Source organism: Sminthopsis crassicaudata, chromosome 3 (assembly GCF_048593235.1).
Source record: "Sminthopsis crassicaudata isolate SCR6 chromosome 3, ASM4859323v1, whole genome shotgun sequence".
Taxonomy (NCBI): domain Eukaryota; kingdom Metazoa; phylum Chordata; class Mammalia; order Dasyuromorphia; family Dasyuridae; genus Sminthopsis; species Sminthopsis crassicaudata.
In genome coordinates this window covers 126,720,760-126,742,706 of record NC_133619.1, presented here as the reverse complement: position 1 = coordinate 126,742,706, position 21,947 = coordinate 126,720,760, and positions in this window count along the sequence as shown.

Genomic DNA, 21,947 nt, shown 5'->3' with positions numbered 1-21,947 from the left:
TTGATATACAATATGCTTTTTAAAGAGTCATTACCCATCTACTTGTTGAACCATCTACTACTTATAGAATAAAACCAATGAATAAATGATTAAGACAATATAAGAGATTGCCTGTTCAGTAGGTACGTAAATAATATATTCTTCTTCTCATGGAGAAATTAGTTTAAATCACCCAATAATTTTATGCCTTTTGGAGGAATTATAGAGGACTATCTTAGACAGAGGGATTCGTTGCAATATTAAAAATTGTCCTCAAAGCAAATTGCCTTTTTTTTCATGGCAGTAAAATATGAAAATTATTTTTTTTTGGTTTGTTTTTGTTTTTCTCTTATTGTTGGCTTGTTTTGTTTTTCTTTATGTATTTCATAGCCTCTGATAAATTTTTTGTCTTATTAGTTTTCAATTGTGAGAGATCAAGATTATCCCACACCCCACTTGCATTTGCCATGTAGTCCTTCTATATTGGAGCTGGTAATCCTGTTAGCAATGTTTGAGAAACCATAGATTTCTTACAATGAACCAAAGAAAAAATGTGATTGTGTGATTGTAGTAACAATTTCATGGGTAGTCCTTAGCAAGGGTCCATTTTTCACCTTTTTTTGTTTTTTAATGGAAAGGATAGATTTGACATGAGGTTATGTTAGAATTATTTTCAAACCTCAATTTATATTTTTATTAACTGCTCATCCAGAAAAAAAACCAAAAGATTAGTTATATATATATATAGATAGATAGATAGATCTAGATCTATCTATCTATCTATATCTATATATAGATATAGATAGATAGATAGATCTAGATCTATCTATCTATCTATCTATCTATCTATCTATCTATCTATCTATATGCTTTATAGTTTAAGAATTGAAGGTTTTGGCTGTATATATAAATCTGCAACCAAAGTAATATTTCTGTTAAGCAAAGAGGAAAACCCAAGATGCAAATTTACTCTACTAAAAGTGATTCAAAGTTAATAAAAGACCTGTAGAATCATCTGAGACATATAAACTCATGACTTGTTATTAATTGTTAGTGATATATTTGATTAGGTCAGAGTAACAATTCCTAGTATGAAATATGAGATATGAGATACAAGACACATGCAAAGCATTCACAATGGCATTCACTATTACAAAAACAAAACAAAACAAAACAAAAAAACAGAAAAAAACAAACTTTTATTTATGAGAAGAGTTTATAGAAAAAATGAAAAGGTAAAATAGATACCAGGAGTGATAAATATGAAATCCATTTGGTAGAGAACAAGAGATAAAATATAGTTAACTAAGAAAGAGGTTTTAATGATAGAAAAAACAAATTTCCAAATAGAATTTACAATTAAGCAGAAGGAAAGATGTCATTAAAGGGAATGTGCCATCATGTGGGAGTATATCATTGACTGGAAGGCTAAATTCATAGATAAGTTTAGCAGACCAACTCCAGAAGGAGTTAGTAAGGGTAGGGGATTACACTATTAACTGGCAGGCTAACCTGAAAAGGGATTTTGAAAAAATGGCATAGACCATGGACTAATATATAGAGGAAATTTATTTGGGGGTTCCAGGGAAAAGATGACATCATAACTTGGCTTTCTAATTGGACCAATGAAGTGGGATTTCCAAAGACTTCCACCAGGGGTGGAACTGTATTTGAAACTCCATGCAAAAGGCCTACTTAAGAAGGAAATGCTTACTTTAGTCTGAGATGATTCTTTTCCTGCACTTTTCTGTTAGCCTCAGGATGTATTATAATCTTATCAGTGTTTCAGGCTTTTTATAACATTCATTTAGTTATTCAGAACATCATCAGATTTAATATAGATCTTTTTTATAATCTTTACTTAGAACTTCATGCACCCATCTGTCAAGTTTCTTCTATTAGTATCGGCACAGGTAGTATTTAAAAAACAAAATAAAGCATTTTTGGAATGCATATACATACATACATGCATACATATATACATACATATAGTTGCTGTTTCAATAATAGTTAAAAACACAACTCCTATTTAAAATCCATTTCAAAGTAGAAATTGACCCTGAAGACAACAGCAATTTAGGAAACATTTTAAATCTCAGTATATTGCTTCTCTAAAATGTTTCCCTTAAGGCAAGCCAAGTGGGATGAATTATGACTTTTAGCTCCTATTTAAACTGGCAACCTGAAGAGAAAGAAAATGGATTGACATGGATTTTATAATACTGAGAAATTAAGCAATATACTTATTTCAATATATACTTAGCAACCGATGGCTTGAGTTTCATCTAGTAAGCCATAGTTTTTCTTGATTGACAATCCTAAACTATACAATTCTCTACTTGTCAGCACACTGACAAGAAATGTAATGCTTATCATTCTTCAGTGTCTTTCAAATATTCTTGAGTGATTCATTTATAGCCTCATAAACTGAATCTCAGTCAAAAGGCATCCCTTCCCCTTTCATGTCATTTGTCTTTACTACTGTGTACTATAATCCAATATGCTTATTCCTATTGTGTTCAGTTTTCTTTTTAATTACAATTCTGATCTGTGTTATGAGTATTATCATTTAGGTCACACTCATTAATGCAGATTTGCATTGCAGACATTAGTCTTAACTTCAAAAATCTGCCCATCTTATACAAGGAATTTATAATGAAACAGTTAAAAATTGATTTATTCAAAGTGTTGCATCCTAAATCAGATTTTGCTTTATTAGTTTAGAAACAAAGTGTCCCAAGGACTGAGTATGATTCACACGTTTTGGAAGTAGATTGGGAAAAGGTCAAGACCTTTAAGATTTAATCTTCCTTTATTTCACTAATTGATTGTATGACTTTTGGAATCTCATGAAATCTATGGTGTTTTCTTTTATTAAGTGACTGGTTTAATACCTATAGGCTTTATAGAGATGCTACAAGAACAATCATACCATTTATGGGAGATTTATACCATTTGTACCATTATTAGGAGATTTTGCCAAAAATAAAAAAGGAAGCTAGTCACAAAGGTGAAGAATCTAAATAACTGATTTGAATATTTACATGCTGGTCCATATTGTGGAATAAGCATTAATGTTTCAAAATGAAAGATTTGTAGATTTGTAAATATTTGTAAATGAGTCACTTGTAATTAAAAACATTCAGCTTTTCCCAACCATTATGATTTTATTTAGTCCTGATACATCCAAATTATAGAACAAGATGGAACTAAATTTTGGGAGAAATTTTCTTCTTTCTCTTCATTTTTTTTTTAATTAAAAAAGACAAATATGTCTCCTTTCTTTTTCCAAGTTTTATTTTAGCAAAACTGTGATCTTGATTTTCTGTCACTTTCTCCAGTAACTTTTTTCGTTAATTATCTTCACTGTCTACATTTTCCAATGCAAATTCTCCCCTAGTTTGAGCAGCCCACAAATACATCAATGTTACTTAACAGGAAAACTAAAACCATCTTTAGTGCTGATATTTCTTCAAACTGCTATTCCATTTTCTTGTTTTCTTTCAGCACAACTTTCAGAAAGCTTTTCTTCCCTCTATATTCACTCTTCAATTCTCTGCACTTTCATGTTACTACCAACTGCTCTGTTTGAAGTGTTGTAGCACAGGGCTTCTCAAACATTTTCTACTCCTGACCATTTTCGCTCAAGATATTTTTATATGACCCCATGTATGGAGGAATATAAAATAGATATACAACTTAAATATTTACTGATAATAAATCATAATTATGTCACCTCATATTCAGCTATGTGACCTCACATGGGGTTGTAAACCACACTTTAAGAAACCTTACTCCAGCAAAGATTATGAATTACTTCATAATTGCTGAATCTATTGGCCATTCTTCTGTCATAATTTTTGATATCACTAAAGCAATTTATTAATTAATTTTTCTTTTTAGCGAGATTATTACCTTCCTTATTTTCTATGACTTTGAAGTTGTCTAATTTCTCTCTAGGTTTCTATGATTTCATTGTCTCTTTTGCTGACTTGCCTTCTTCTTCATATTCCTGAATATAGTATGGGTTCCTCATTGCACTATTCTTAATATTCTTTTATTCTCTATTTACTATTTTTTCAAAGTAGTTTATCTATTTCATTAATTTCAATAATTATGACTGTTATGTAGTTTTCTAACCTTAACTTTTTGTGTCAAACTTGAGCCCTGATTTTCTGAATAATTGTTGGACATTTTCATCAACATATATTACTTGCATTTTGCAGTGAATTCTCACAGTATATTTGGACATATTCTCCTGCATCCTGAAGTGTTTGCCAATATCCAAAATTCACCATTTAATACAAGCCAGGTTAAGATTAAGATTAGCTAGCATGTTCCCCTTTTACGCAGGCTTCATTTTGAGGTTTTCTCTTTTCAGTTTCACTTTGCAATGGACACTGGTTGTATTACTACTTTTCAATATTCCATTTTTATCAAAGCACCCAGATTCTTATGAAAATTTCTGAGAAATGCATCTATTAATAACTACTGACAAACAGGAGTCAAAAAGTGAGGTTTTAGCAATATAACTAAGAAATATGATAAACCCACTTCCCTTTCATCATCTGAAACAATAAAAAAAATAAGCCTAAATAATTAAAAAAGAAGAAAGTGGAAAAAAACTAAAATATATCCTTATTAATTGAAACCCAGAGGTGGGGGGAGTCTATTTCAAAGACTGATGGAAAGTCAATAAAAATAAAAAATAATGATGATAATAATGTTAACAATAGACATTTTTAATATAATGAATAAGTATACTGGAAGATGGAATGTAAGTAGAAATCTCTGGAAGAAAAAAGAGACTAGTCTAGCAATTAATTATGAATTGAACTCTAGAGAAGAGAATGAAGCACCACTGGAAGTGATTGAAGAACCTAATAAAAGAATTAAAGGGAGAGATAATTAGTAAAATTAGAGCTTTTACATTGAAAAAATAGAAAAGATAATTGGTGATAGAACAGAACCCAGAAGAGTTTGACAAAGTTGAAGCCACCTTAGGAAAAGCTAATAATTTTAAAATGAAGGTAAAATATTAAATATTATCATTTAATTTCCCTAGTATATTATATTAAATTGAATCCAACTGATTAGAGTGTAATCTAATTCATGTTTCAATTCCTTTAAAGACGCAGATTGCTGTCTCCCCATCCTGTGCTGTTTTTGTCCATATCCTTTCAGAAGCTTATCTCAGATGTATTTAGCATGCAGTAGTTGTTTCTTGATTCCACCTAACATTCTGAAGATGCCTCTGAAACACAGTCTGTCCACTAATTTTCTATCCCTTTCACAATTTGATCAGCCAATTTTTAAAAAATCATACATTTTCCTGTTTCCCCTGATATTCTGTCCTTAGTTCTCTGCTCTTCTCTTTATGTATTCTTGGTGAACTCATTATCCCCCATAGGTTGAGTTATTATCTGTGTAAATTACCTAAGACTAAATAATAAAGCTTGGTCTCTTCTGAACTCTATAGTAGTGCTGCCACAATGGTATATTTGAGAAATAAAACTGGATATACTATAGGTATCTCAAACGTTTTAGTACTAAAACAAATCCAATCATCTTTATTCCATAAACCTGTACTTCTGTCTAATGTCCCTATTTTAGTTAAGTGCATCAACATCTTTCTAGTCATATAGGCCTGAAATGCTTCTGTTTCCCTATTTTCCTTTTTCTCTCTCATCCACATTTGAAATTATTTTCTAGATCTTTTCATTACCTTCACATTATCCCTCACATCCAAATGTCTCTATTCTCACTACATGCTACTTTTGCTGTTCATCAATTCTTTTTTGTCATTGTGCAATAGCATCTAAAATGATCTTACTGTCTTAAGCATTTTCCTTTACTATCCTCCAACTGTTAAGATGATTTTCCTAAAATGCAAGTCTGATTATGTCATTCCTTTGCTCAAAAAAATCCATTGTCTCCCTAATATCTCTATAATTATATCCAGAGTCTTCTATTTGGTATGTAAAGTTGTTTTCAACATAGCTCCAACCTATCATTCCAACTTTGTTATAAATTACTTTCCTTCATCTATTCTTCTACCTAGTCAAACTTGCTTTCTTGAAATTACTAATATGTGACAATTACTTTGTTATTTTGTACAAGCTAATTATTGACAAATTCAAACATTCTTCAATTCTATTTCTTAGGTTTCCTTCAAAATTCAATTGAAGTACTACTATTTAAATGAAAACTTTCCTTATCTAGCTTATAATGCCTCCAGATTTATGAATACTTTAAAATCATGTGGTATGTGGTATATGTATACCAGGTTTGCCATATATGCCTGCTCAAATTAAAAATAAGGGTTGTTTAATCGCAAGGTTTATTTCTTTTCTTCTTTGTTTTCTTTTTACCTAGCCCAGTACTGGACACAAGATAGGTATTTAGTAAGTGATATTTGACTTATTAATCATATTTTAGAACCAAACATTGCTTGTCATATTAATTTCTCCATTGTCTTTCTTATCAATCAATTAAGTACATTTTCCCTTCTCAATTTCAGGAAGACCTGAAAAAAAATATCCCAGTCAGGGAATATGTTACTCTGGATTAAGATCTCTGTCTGCCTTACCTAAATAGAGAGAATAATAGCATCTATCCACCAAGATGTTTTAAGGAATAAACTATTTGCAAAATCCTTTGCAAATTTTAAAGTGATAAATGCATATATATATGCATGCATGTGTACACATATATTAGCTATTATATGTATGTTTATACATGATGACTAAGATAGAAACAGGCACAATATACAAAATACATATGTACATTATCCATATATATATATATATATATGTCATTAATGTCACACATATATATATATATATATATATACATATATATATATATGTCATTATGTCACACATGTCATTAAGTATTATCACATATCACTGAGTACCATACTGCCAAGCACATGATAGATATGTAACAAATATTTATTTGTTGAATGATGTATATATATCAAGAGAAAGGAAGAGAGAAAAATAGATCTTGGAATTGATTTCATTGTTAAAGGAAACTCTTGGGTAAGAAAACTTACTTTTCCAATCCAGGAAGTTTTTTATCATTATAATCATCATCATCACTATTATTACTTGACAACCCACATTGTTGTCCAGAGAACTAAAAATTTAAATGACTTGCCCAAAATCATCTAGGCAAAATATTTTAAAAGACCTGAATCAAAATCTTCCTTGTACTAGACTAACTCTGTGGTTGTACTATTATTTTATAGAGAAATATGTAGATAGTGAAAGTATGCATATAAATTGTTCACCCATTTGTGTATTATAATCTGTACAATGATCATTCTTCAAACACTTGTTTTTCTTCTATGGATACTTAGCATTTAAATATTCTGTTTAAGTTCAATTTGTATCAGGTAGGACAAGAAACATCCTGAGGATTGATACAACCAAGTAATAAATAACCTGCAAACAGGAGAAAATAGTAGTACCTCAACATCATTCTCAGTTTGAATTCTTTGCAGGATCTTTTTCATAATTAGGGCAAGTACCTTTATCCAATATATTCTAGTAACCTAGTCAAACAGCATTTATTATGTATATTGTCTGTACTACTGTGAATACAAAGAAAGCCAAAATAATTCCTGCTCTTGAGTTGCAAATTCTTACCAGGAAGACAACATCTAAACGGTTATAGTCAATCTTCAATCTTAATGTTTTTTACTTTTAAAACTTCAACCATTAATTTCTGTGATTTATTAGTATTCTCAGTTTTGTTTTCCTGTTTTCAAGAAGGCATATTCCTTGCTGTGCAAAGTAGAGGGGAAAACATAGATAGAAAGAGAGAAAGACAGAGACAGAGACAGAGGTGTGATGCCAGCAAGTCTGTGGTATGGTTGGTGTGTTACTAGGCATTTCAATGATTTTGTTCACCCTATCTTTGCAGAGTAACATGCTCCCCTTGCACTTAGTCCATATACTCATTGTTTTCCTTTAACATTCCAGTTTTATATTACAACTATGACCCCATAGTCTGGAAGTCTTTTGACTTATAATCCTTAGGGAAAAAAAAAAAAAAAAAGATAGATAAGTTTCATTATGGAATGTCTGTAGCTGCTGTCCACAAAAAAGATTAGTGTTAGCAATAAACATAACAAAAATAAACAAACAAAAAAAGTAGGGAAATATTCATAAAAGTATTCATGAATACTCTCAAGAAAATACTAATGTAACCTCTCAAATGTGGGATGACACATGAGAAACAATAAATAGTTATGTTCCCATAGTAGAGGAAAACCAAAACTCTGGAATTAGAAGTAGTTCAGAGGAGGGGAGAGGGGAGCTCTTGAAACCAATTGAAACTACATAAAACTGGACAGAACTAGTAGTGTAATAAAAACAAAAAAGCTGAAAGTCATAGTTGAGCATACCTGATTGCTTCATAAATATTAACTTCTCCCCAGGAGCTAAAGCTCATTTTAATGGTCATGCAATGTATATAATGGGAGGGGAACATATTAAGAGGAATAAGTTATAAAAGGATCAGGAAATAATGGTACCATAAAGGAGAGATTTACTGGTCAACTCAGTGAAAAAAAAGTTATATTATTGCTCCTGAAAACTATGTATGAGCTTATTTTGAGTTTTTATACCTGCTTTCTGTAGGAATATATTAAAAGTTTAAATGGTTTCACTAATCCTAAGGTTCATTTACTGCACCCTTATTTAGGGTTCAAAATTTTGTTTCAAACAGAATTGAAAATATGAAAAAGCATCTAAGATTGTGGGTAAACGAGATAAAGAATCTTTCCAGATCTCCCCTATCTATGAAACACAGAATAATGGAAGTGTTGAAAACTCACCAATTTCCACATTTACCCCTTGTAGTGTCTTAAATCTCATTAACTTTTTTTTTGTTTGTTTATGGAGAGCTTCCAAGATACAGTGAAATACTCTCAAACTGCTATCTAAAAGAATAGAAGGTAAAATTCAGATCAAATATTTTAGTTTTAAGTATTTTATTTGTTGTATATTTGTAGAGGGTAGGAACTCTGAAGAAGTATATTTGAAACAAGGTGTTAACTCAGTGGAATTGATGAGATAATGGTTCTCTAGTATGATATAATGATATAATCACTTTAGTTTGATATAATGAAATAATCACTTTAGTTTGTTATAAAGATATAATCACTCTAGATTGGCTTATATTCAGTATAGTGTAATGATGTAATTGTAACAGGGTATTTAAACTGGGGACAAAGTCAGACTCAGAGAGAGGCTGGTTGAAGACTGGCAGACTGGCAGACTGGCAGACTGCTGGAAGAGATTGAGTCAGACTATTACAGACACAGACTGTTAAGCAAACAATAAACACTTTGAACTCTATTCTTGTCCATCCTAGTGATGACTATCCTGCTCAGACCAAGGCCCTTCCAGAGGACCTCCAGAAAGCTAATCTTACATATAGTATTTATTATGAAAAGAGACTATCATCTGAAATCATTTTTTTTTTAATTTGATGTGTTAGCACAAAAGGACTCAATTCTAGGGAATTATTAGCAAGAAGAATATTTTGAGTATTATCAATTTATTTTTTTACAGCAGTTTATGATTTATTTCATGATTACTGTATCACAAAAAGTGAATATCATCATACTTAATTTTAAATAATTATCTAGTTTTGGTGGCTGCAGGAACTCAGTGCCCCATTTCCCTTAGCTTCAATGTATCAGTATTCCCAAATTTTTAAAATTTTGCAATGGTTTCTAGAAACATTATCTCCACAAAATTTTAAGATTAATCATATATAATTGAAGATACATATAGGACAATTTGAAGGCGATCATAGAAGGAAGGCATTAGAATTATGGAGTATTGGGAAATATTTCCTGAAAAAGATAGAATTTGAGATGAGACATTAAGAAAGTGAGGAAAGAAAGAAGGCAGAGGTTTGGAGGGACAGCATTCCAGGCAAGAAGAATACCCATTGAAAATGCAGTGAGGCTGGAGGATTGCCTTATACCAGAAATAGCAAGAAAATCAGTATTGCTATACTATAGTTTGTTTAGAAGTACAAAATATGTGGATATCAGAAATATTGCAAGAAACCATGTCGCAAAAAGTTTTAAATGCCCAATAGAGGGTTTTATATTTGATCCTGGAGAAAATTGGGAGTCACTGAAGATTACTAAGAATATAATATAGTCATACCCAATTTGAGCTATAGGAAAAATATTTCAGTAGTGCTTTATTTTATACCTTGTCTGATATGTTATCCGGGGGCTATATGTGTGAACGCAAGAATAAAGGTTATTATTGTTTGTTCTTCATTTTCAAAGAGGACCATAAAATCAGGGAGATGATGCTATGACATGTAAATTGAATTTAAGTGAAAGTGGGTTATGCAAAGTCACCAACCTTCCTTGCTCCTTTAGAGCCATCTGGGACCAGTGGCAAAATATGGATCATAAAACTCAGAGATGGCCTTGGATGCAGTAGAAATCCTTGGCCTTTTTAAGCTAAGGTTTTTAACAGGTCTCATTTTGACTGAGGAAAAACCCATTCACTGATTAAGGCTAGTTAAGAATTGTGGGAAAGAACTTCCTTTTTTAAAATCCAGTCTAGAAAGGGAAGACAGGGTTTCTGGACAAAATAAAACAAAAAAATTGCTATTTAAATTCAAGTTGGGCCAATGAAAGTACTGGGCTTGGCTCCAGTGCCATCTAATTTTTCTTAAATTATGATTAAGACTAAAATTAGGATTTAGACTGATTTCTCTTAAATTCAGTCTCTATTAAATTATTTCTTAACTTTTTGGGGAGTAGAACATTGATTCCTATCACTTTATTTTTCTTCCAGGAGATGGTACTTTTGTATTTTTTTGCCTTTCTGTAGTTAACATAATAACCTCAGTCTCTCATATTCTTTTCTCTTAAGTAGAGATGTTTATGAGAAGGAACAATAGTTGCTAATTGTAGTCAATCTTATCCCCAAGGCATCAAGTTCTCAAATCTGTGAGTCTGACTCTTATGCCTCCTTGCTTTACACTAGAAAGTCATTCTGACAGGCAATTCAATTTCAGCATGTCTAAAACTGAATTTATTTTCTTCCTCATCAAACTTGCTCCTCTTCCTGACATTCCTATTTCTGTTAATGGCCACACCATTCTCCTAGTCACCCAGGCTTGAAATTTCAAAGTCATTTGCAACTGTTCCTTCTCTCTTACAGCCCAAAACCATTTGATTGCAATTCCCCATCCCCCTTATTCAGCTTACAAAATACTCCTGGAATCTGAGCCCTCATTTACCTTCTCCCTTCTATCATGCTAATTCAGTACCTTATCACTGGGCTATTTCAGTAAGTTTTCAACTTTTATCCCAGCTCAACTCTCTCTCCACTTTAGTTCATCCTACACACTATTGCCAGATTAATCTTGCTAAACTACAGCTCTGATGATAATAACACAAATGGGTATACCACTTTGCATACATTATCTCATTTGATCCTCATAAGACCTTCCAGAGATTGCTAGTATAAGAATTATTATTCTCATTTTACACATGAGAAAACTGAGACTCAGAGAGGTTAGGTTAGTATAAGGTGTATATTTAAATTCAAAGATCTTGCAACAGTTAAAGACAGAACTCTGGATGAAAGTCTTGGAAATTGTGACCTACTTTAAATGTCATTTAGAAACTTTTGGGATATGCACAAGATGTGGCAATACATATATGTGATTGCTTGCAATTTTTAAATTTTGATTTTATATTTTTAAACACTTTTGAATTTACATCTTTAAAGTATTTTGATTTTACATTACTAAGTTATTTTGATTTTATATTTTTAAGTTATTTTGGTTTTACATTTTTAATCTATTTCTGTTTTATACTTTTAAATTATTTTGGTTTTACATTTTTAAATCTTTGCATTTTACCTTAGCAATGCACTTTGGGCATACACAGAAAGTGCAGCTAAGTGACAGACTAACTTTTGTCTGACTTTTGTTAATTTTTTTTGACAACAACTTTGTTTCCACTGTTATGTGGAAAGGCCTAGATGGTATTTGGAAAGGCCCAAGCTGGGTCAGGGTTTGGGGCCCTGGGTACATTCCTTCCTAGGTGCAGATCCAGCAGCAGAGGAATTGATCCCCACCAGAGACATTTGTAAACTGGGGATCCAAGAGAAGGACCAGACAACAGCCCAGAGGGACCAGCCAGATGTCAGCAGCCCTCCAGACACTGATGGCAGCAATGTCCCTCCTGACCGTGACACCAGAGAGAGCAGACACAGTTCCAGGGTAGCAGCTGAAATGGACTGTTTTTGGTGACATGCAATATAAAGACTGTAAATGGACCATGGGCCTGCTGGCTCTTCCCATGGCTACTTGCCATATGGTGGTCTGGGGAGAGACTTTGCCCTATGCTTTCTATTGAAGGACTATGCTTTTAAATTAGTGGGTGAAAAACCAATGCACCCACCTGCCATTGTTATTGAGACAATGTTTCTGGACATGACTTTGCTTATGTGCACCTGTAAAATGAGAATTGCTCTAGAATTGTGAAAAGTGCAATAGAGAATTGTGAGAAAGTAGAATTGGTCTAGAATTGTGACAAATGTAACTAGAATTGTGACAACCTACATCACTGATATTTGTTAACTAGAATTGTGATATTTTACCTTGTTGACTTCCCACCTCAGTGTTGACATCCTACCTCATTGGCATCCAACCTCTTTGGCTTATTATCTCAAGTATGACTTTGATGAATGGGTTGAACACTTGGGCCACTGTTGAACCTGGTTCTCATTGTCATACTTCTGTTTACTGATCTGCTGCTTTGTACCTCCTTGGGCATAACACTCTGTCATCTCATGGATCAAGTGAACTATAACTGGTGCTCAAAGTTTAGCTTGATGAGATGTGCGGTTCCGGCAAAACAAGAGAAGGGAATGGTAAGGGCCTTTTAAATGGGTGGCACCACAGTGCAACAGGAGATTGAGTTCTCCAGGAAGAAATCTCTGTGGATATTAGGACTGCCCTGTGGGTGGGATCTTGGCCATACTGAGTAGCTTCATAATGGGTGACTCTTTCACTGATTGGCTGTATGTGTGTGACCTCACAGGCCCTTTATAAGCCCACTGCAGACAGTAATTGCTCTCTTTAACCTGGCTCCCTGAGCCAAGTGGATGGATAGCCCAGAGAGGTAAGGATTTTGGTAGTGAACATGTGGGTCTTCTGACCAGGTGTTCACTCTGGAACCAACAAGTCAGGGCATCAAGTGAGGGCATTATGTGAGTAGGTATAATACAGACTTTTAAGATTACATGTGGCTGCTCTTGAGTGTGCTACCGGTTATTAAACTATAGATTCAAGAGATCATGGCCAGAGACCTTGAAGGCCTCAGAGGAAGCAAGCCGTTGACACTGCAAAGGACAGTGGTCAAAGGTACTCTGTTGGGCCTAGGACAGACTAGTGATTGTAACTGCCAGGAGAGCATGTTACAGGAACCTTTGTGACTATGGGGCAACTTACTCTTTTAGTCATAGTGATATTTTATGGGTGAAAGCCAAAGTTAAATGCAGTTCCTGTCATCAAGGAACAAATTTACTTAACTATATAAAAGAGACCCAGTAGATCTCATTATTGAAAACAAAACAAACAAACAAAAAAAAAAACAAAAGAGAATAAACAATAAGAGACCATTGAACGACTGAAAACAAAGATGAGTCCATCTTCCTAATTTCAAGACATTTCAAGTACTGATGAAAAATGCATCTAAGTTTATAGAAATCCTGTACTCATTTTTTTTCTATTGGAAATACAATTTTCCATCAATCTTCAAAGGAATTAAATGCATAAAACCTACATGAATGAAACAAGCTGTGAATAACTCCAAGAGCTCCCCACAACTTTTATTTCTAATAATTCTGTTCATGCTTATTTAATACACAAAATAAGTAAAACATTGAACCCATAAACAAACAAGTTATAGTTTATAATGCAAGCGTGATTAGTATCTTGAATAGTATGCATGGCTTTATAGATACTATGTAGCTGCAGCATGTGCTTCATAGCATTTCCCTTTCCTACAAAAAAATCCAAGATCCAGAATCATAAAAGGAAAAAGTTTTGTGACTGAATCTGGCTCGTAGAAAGACAAATAGAAGGTACTCCCAAAGAGAGTGCAAAGGGCATAGTTCTTTAGCTAAAACTTTTGGCAAAATTTTACTATCTACAATAAATTTATACGTGTATACTTAAGGTAACAAATGATAAAATAGACGAACAATATATACTACTTATGATGAGAGTGAAACCAGACAGCCCTGTAAAGTTATGTAAAATCGCCAAAAAACATTATACAAACTTAAATTCTCTGTAAGCAGGAAGAAGACTATCTAAAGAATGTACCTTCTCAGATACATTGAGTGATCTTGCCTATTCTGTTCTATTGTTCTGTTTCAATATAAAGTAGGCCTTCAGAAAATGTCTCTTTGCAAAACCACTTCTCTCTTAAGGGTGATATTATCTGACAAGAGAGCCATCTTGGTGTCTTTCTAACAAATGAAAGCTTTTATTTTTATTTATTTATTTATTTTTTTATCACAGCCTTTACCATATTTCCTTCACTAAGAACCCACCCATAAAGCTTGGAGACAAGGAACACAGACCCATCCCTGCCTCAGACCACACCCTCATCACTTAATGCATTTATGAATTACTATTATTTTTTTTAGTTTTCTTTAAATACAAGTTTCACTTACAATTTTATGCAATATGCTCCAAATCTTCAAAAGTTCCTATTTTAATATTAGCCACCTGTGAATAACCAAAACCCTTTAAACTTTACTGTTTATGATGTTTCATACATACATATTTTATGTGATCCTGAAAATAATCCTGTGAGAAAATTCAGCCATATTTTCACACAATTTTTTAGATGAAGAAAGTGCAACTTAGAGAGGTTGTGATATACTCTAAGATTTTAGCACATCATACTTGAAGGATAGTGAACATATTGGAAATAAAATTGTTACAGTCACTCATAGTAAGTTAAAAAATTAGCTTTATGGGCTATTATTATAACTAAGCAGATAAATTTGCTAATTTTATTTAAAAATGTATAGCATTTTAAAAGTACTAATGAAAGAAAGTATGACTTACTGTGAAGAGATTCATTCTTAGATTTTAGAAGCCTTATATTTAAGTACCACTTCTAACAAAAAGAGAAGTGGGACCTTGGGTAATTCAGATGAATTTCAAAGTCTCTGTAATTCTGAGTGGAAAAGCAATTCATGGTCTATGATTCATGATACAGAAATTTCCAATATTGGTTAAAATCATAAGCTTGATTTCTTATTTAAAATAAAAGTATACTAGTATGATAAACATCAGAGGAAACAGTATAGTTGTCATTGAGGTGATGACTCCCCAGGAATTAAGAGATATAAAAAGAATAAAGATCATTCCTCAAGAGGACTCTGGAATGTCAAGACAACTAAACATGAATAAAGTCACCAATTCACATATATAATGTGTGTCTCTTTCCAAGATGATAGAGAAATTTTTTGACTACAGTATTAATTATTTTATGGTAGAACAAATTGGTTTTAATCATAGAAGTTCAATTCCTATCCCTTTCCCTCCTCCAATCCCCCCCATTATCCTTAATTCAAAAATCTTTATAAGATAACATATACTATAAATAACAGCTCATAATTTCCCATCACATTTAATCTATTACTTAAGAGAATGGCAAAAATGTAAGACAAATATTTCTAAATATTTTTGTGGGAATATTACAAAAATGTTCACACCATGAGATTTAGAGTGGGCACATGCTAAAAATACACACATACATTTATATACACATTGTTGCATATGCATATATTTAGAACCAGGAAATACACTTGAAAAAGTATATATACATATACAGATATATATATATATATATATATATATATATATATATATATATATATATATATATATATATGTATGTATATATTGTCTGGCAATTCATACTTCAAATGTAGCATAAACTTTTATGTCTATTGGTGATGAAATTAGCATTGATGTATTTAGTTGATGTAATATACTGATGATATTCTATAGGATATTCAAGAAGGATAAATACCTCTGATATGAGGTCTTATCAGGGCTGCTCATGCACCTTCAGTGTCTACCTGGCACTCAATGCTCACCTATGTCCAAAAAGCTGTAGCATGCACAACAACTGCCCCCAGTAATGTCTACTTACAGCAGACTGGTTAAGACAGATAGAGGTTCCCCAACATGCCTTAAACCATCTGCAACTTTAGGGGCTGTCTACCCCCAACAATGTGCAGACTTCCCTGGTATAATCAGCAGATGACAATAATTTGCTGAAATCGTTATGAAGGCAGCTGAAGCAGGCATTGCCTTTGTGATCCATGGCAAATCAACCCTGGATCATTTGAAAAAGGCTCCTCTTGATGCAATTAGTGGCAGTGCAGAGAGTTGTGGGAATCCCCTCTTTGGCTGGAGACTCAGGTCCAACATGAAAGGATTCATGAACCCTGAAAAGTCTAACTGGCAAAAGGGAAGTTTATTGTTGGCTGAGAAGCCTGCTTTGCTAGGAGAGGAGAATTTCTTCACAGAGGGCAAGAGTCCTGGACGGCAGCTGTGCTAAGAGGAGAGAGGTCCCTTGGCAAAGCATAATTCTTACTTTTGACTTCTGCAAGGATTTAGAGTTAAAATTTGTCTTTTTATAAGAAATTTGAAACCGGGGATTTCTTTTGAATGAGAGATGTTTCTTTTCAATGTTGTCAGCACCCCCAGGCCTAGATTTCCAATTGAATGAGCCCACTTAAGTTTGAACTAATTAGGGAGTGGTCCTTGCCTAATCTTAATGAAACCACTTAACTGCCCTGAAGGGTGGGTCTCTTTCAGAGGAGAAGTTTCAGGGTTCACCCCCATCACTCTCATTTCCTGAGAGAATGACAACTTGATGTTGTATACTTTTGTAAGAGGAAGAGGTTAGAAGGAAAAGGAAAGTTTATCTTCTGGCTTACTTTTCAAGATAGTACTTGTGTTTCTAGATCATTTTAAGAGGGAAAAATCAAAGATAAAGTAAAGAAACCTTTGAAGGCATACTTGTAGCAAGGATTATAGATTCTTGGTATGTCCCTGATTCTCAGCCTGCTTTTGGGTATTTGCCAAGAACTCTCAAAAGAGAGCCATCTTAGTGCCACTAGAACTCCTTCATTGTCTCTATTGTTTTATATATCCTACTCTGTATAATTTCTTAGATTTTGATCACTATTATTTGGATAAATGGGCTTATAGGTAGTTCTCTATTTATGATAGCATTTTGAATGACTAGCATTTTCTGGCAAAGACAAAATTTTAGATATAATTTTAGGATTCTCATTCCTCTTTAACTGATAATGACCTGATACGCAGTTTGAACCTCAGAGTGACATACTTTTCCTCCATACTACCAGAAGTTTGAATAACCTGATGGGTGAAATATTAGTCTGATGCCCTTCTCTCTGAAGATAGTAGAATGGCTAGCCTCATTGGACCTACTACTATTCACCTTCAGACAGAAATCAAAGTATACCTCCTAGAAAAATTGGTGAAAATTCAGATATATCAATTTATGCCTCTTGGCCCAGTATCATTTAGACCAGTGTTGGGTAATCTCCTACCCGCAGGCAGTATAAGCCCCACAGGCTATATAAGACCATTGAAATCATTAGCATGATCAACCACATGTGATGATGAGCCAAAAACTAGGCAGAACAATCTTCCACAGTTTTACTTCTGGAAATTGACATTTTGTATGGCCTTGAAATGATGTTATAAATATTCAAATAGCCCTTGGCAGAAAAAAGGTTCCACATCCCTGACTTAGACCAAAGAACAAGGAACAAGACCTTTGGGCCAAATCAAGTTCCCTGGCTATTTCTATATTTTCTGCAAAACAAAAACGTTTTTTTAACTTTGTATTTAAAATCTATATGCCAATGAAACTCAATCTTTGTTTCTCTGTCTGTCTGTGTCTCTGTCATCTATCTCTCTTTGCCTTTGTCTGCCTATCTCTTTCTTGCTGGTAGGTATAAAACCCTCAGTTCACTGAATGTATAAAAAACAAAGGTGGAGCACAAGTTGAGTTTGTAGACCCTTAATTTAGACAGTCTATGTGTTCAAATATAACCTACATTAGCAATAAACATATTTTAGTCTGAATTTCAGCTACCATTCTCCTGCTCCCCCATAAAGGGCCAAGTTCCACAGATAGAGCCAATCACTCAGAAAATCTCACCTTAATCTCTCAAAAATCAATCTAATCTCAGAGGTTTAGATTTTCTGTCTTTTGAACACTTTTCCAATTTTTATTCTATTTCTGGAAATTAGGCCCTTCAAATCACCTTGGAAGCTCCACTTAACAAAAAAGAAAAAAAAAAAATAGTGCTCTGTGTCACTGAGGTTATGAGAGGCAGCATTGTACTAAGGAGGAAGAGAGATAATAACTGAGTTAGAAAAACCTGGTCTCAAATTTCTTTTCTGATACCTACTGTCTTTATGATCTAGGGCAAATCAGTTGGATTTCCAGAGCTCTAACCAAATCTGTAAGACTACAAGTGTCAGAGAAATTACTATTTATAAGGTAAGGGGAATTCCTTAATGGATGCTTTTTATGTCATTGAGGCTCCGGTCAAAAAATATGTTTTTGGTAGACATAAAAATATACTTGAGGCAAGACCAAAAAAGCAGGGTGGAGCTGATATGGTAGAGTTGATAACCTTTGCTCTGTTCTTAGTTTATATGCTTTGTCAGCATCACAGTTAACTTTATCCCCTAAATAATTAGAACAAATAGCACTATAGAAAAGACATGCAGGTTGGTGTTTCTGGAATTTTTATGAAGGGGAGAGGGAGAAGTGATGTCAGTGGTTATAATGGAGAGAAGAAGAGAGAGGGATATATCTGTGGATTTAAACTCTTTTATTCCTGATTAGAAATCTTAAGCTATGTATTCACAAGTAATTTACTCCCCATAGACTTGTAGCTGGAGCTATGTTAGTTCAATTACTTAGACAAATGCAACTTTCCTCTGCAGTACTGCTGACCCCAGAAATCCATGAGAGAAGCTGGGCCAGGGAGCAACATGTTTAAATTGTAAGCACTTGTAACTTGGGATTGAAAACAATTTACCGTTTTAAATTGTGTGAAGAAAAACACTTGTTTATTTTTATTATTTCTAAAAGAGAGAGAATACTCTTTTAGCAAACCAATTAAAAAAAGATTCTCATGAGAATGACTTAATGCAATGTACCTGTTGTTCACATTATTAAATATACAACCTATAAGCAATAGAACCTTTTTTTTTAATGGGCCCCCTACAAGATGGTTAACATTTTCATGCTTGAATTATTTTTAAGACTTAGAATTGTTCAAGGGAGGAAAAAGAACAAACTACTTCTATTCTACAAACTTAATGAGCCACACTGAGCCCATCCTTTGTGGGCTAAATGTGTGATTAGTAACATTTTTTGTAAAATTATGTAAATTGATAGATTAAGAGCTGAATCTCAGTGAGATATGGATTTTTTTTTTTTTTTCATATCTTCTCAGTCTCTAGTAATTGGTGTGAATAGTTCTTTGATTTTCCTTTCCCTTTTCTGAGGAGAGATCTGCTTAAGAATAGGGAAACGTATTTTTGGCCTTTTACCTAACACCTAGGAAAGTACATGGTACACAATAGATACTTAATAAATGTTTGTTGTTCTGTTTTTCTTCCTTGTGTTTTTTCCCCTAACAGATATTTAGAGATATTGTGTTTGAAATTCTCAGAGACGAAATTCCAGTCAAGAAAAAATTTATTAGACTAGAAATAACCAATAAATTAGGCTAGTGGTATTCAACCAGATGCTGAATAAGGGCTGACAGTGTCTTTTATAAGAATTAAGAAGATAACAGAATAAAATCTTTCCAATCAGATAGGTACTACTTCTGATTGCCTTTTCATAATAGCACTGTGATTATGTTATTTGCCCATTCCTTCTGAAACCCCTTTACCACAAGTGATTCTTATAATAAGACAAAGGTACTCACTTGATAGAATTACTCTTTGGGTTATGGGAATTATTAAAATAGTTTAAATTGATGAAATTTGATATTTTAAGTTAATCAAGTTTCTCTGGAAAGTGAGTGATGGGTAGAGTTAAAAAGGTGAAGATAATTGAGATAATTCTTGATCTTTAGGTTGTAATGCTGGAGAAACTAAGCATACCAAAAACAAAAATAAATCCAAATAAAAGAGATAAGGAAGGAAACTATCTTGCTCAAAAGTATGGTAGATGATGAAATTACAATAAAAATTAAACATATAGATAATGTGTGTGTGTGTGTGTTTGTGTGCACCAAATGGTGTAGCATCTCAATTCTAGAAGACAAGTTCAGTGAGTTATAGAAGGAAAAAGGCAGTAAAATCATACTAAAGGGGGACCTTAATTTTCCCTTCTTGGAACAAGATAATTGCAACCACAAAATCTACAATATTGAAGTGAAATAGATAAATAGAATTTTTTAAAAGTTAGATAACATAGACCGCTAGGAAAAACTGAATGAGTATATATAAAAAAATACCTTTTTATTTTCAATGATACATGCTATCTACACAAAAATTAACTATATATTAGACTATTAAAAGTATTCCAACCAAAAGCAGAAAAGCAGAAATATTCAATATGCAGTCTTTTCAGATTAAAATGGAATAAAAATAAAAGATAATGGAAACATACATCAGAAATTAATTGGAAACTAAATAACAATCTAATACAAAAACTGTGTGTGTCAAAGAACAACTCCTAGAAATAATAAATAATTTCATTAAAAGGAATGACAACAATTAGACAATGTACCAAAATTATGGGATGTAGCCAAAACAGTGCTTTGGAAAATTGCAGGGAAGATAATGTCTCTAAATAAATATCTCTACAAAATAGACAAAGAGCTGATAAATAAATTATATATGCAAGTAAAAAATAGAATTAGAACAAATTAAAAATCCCTAAACACCAAAATACAAATACTGAAAATCAAAGAAAAAATTAATAAAATTGAAAATAAGTAAACCATTGAAACTAATAAATGAAACTGAAAGTTGGTTTCATTAATTAATTGAATTTTAGAAAAAAGAACAAAACCAAATTACAAATATTAAAAATGCAAAGGGTCAATTTACTCTCAAGGAAGAAGAAATTAAAGTCATTATTGAGAACAATTTTGCCAAATCATGGGCCAATAAAATTGACAATCTAAGTGAACTGGATGAATACTTACAAAAATGTAAATAATTTAGCTAAAGAAATGAAGAAAGACAATCATTATAAAACCCCAAAGAAAAGGAAATTGAACAAGCCTTTCAAGAGCTCCAAAACAACAGCAATAACAAACAGAACCAGATTAATTTAAAAGTGAATTATATTAATCATTTAAAGATTACTGAATACCTCTACCAAATAAACTTTTTGGAAAAATAGACAGAGGCCTTAATAAATTCTTTTTACAACACAAATATAAGTAAACCAGGAAGATCATAAAAACAGAAAGAATTCTATACAAATTCCCTAATGAATATTAATGCAAACATTTTATACTAAATGTTGACAATGAAATTATAGGGATATAGCACTAAGTTTATAAAGTATGACTAGGATGAATTTACTCTAGGAATTCAGGGCTGGTTTAATATTTTAAAATTATTAATATAATAATGAAAGAAACAAGTGCCTCATGATTATCTTAAAGAATGAGGACAGGTCAAAAGTTTGAGAAAATACAACTCTTGTTCCTTTTAAAAACATTAGAAAGCATATAAATTTATGAAGTTTAAATTAAAATCATTATCTTTAATGATATTAAGCTAGAAGGTTTCCTAGTAGGACCAGGCTTAAACAAGTATGCCCATTATCACCATTATTATTCAATATTGTATTT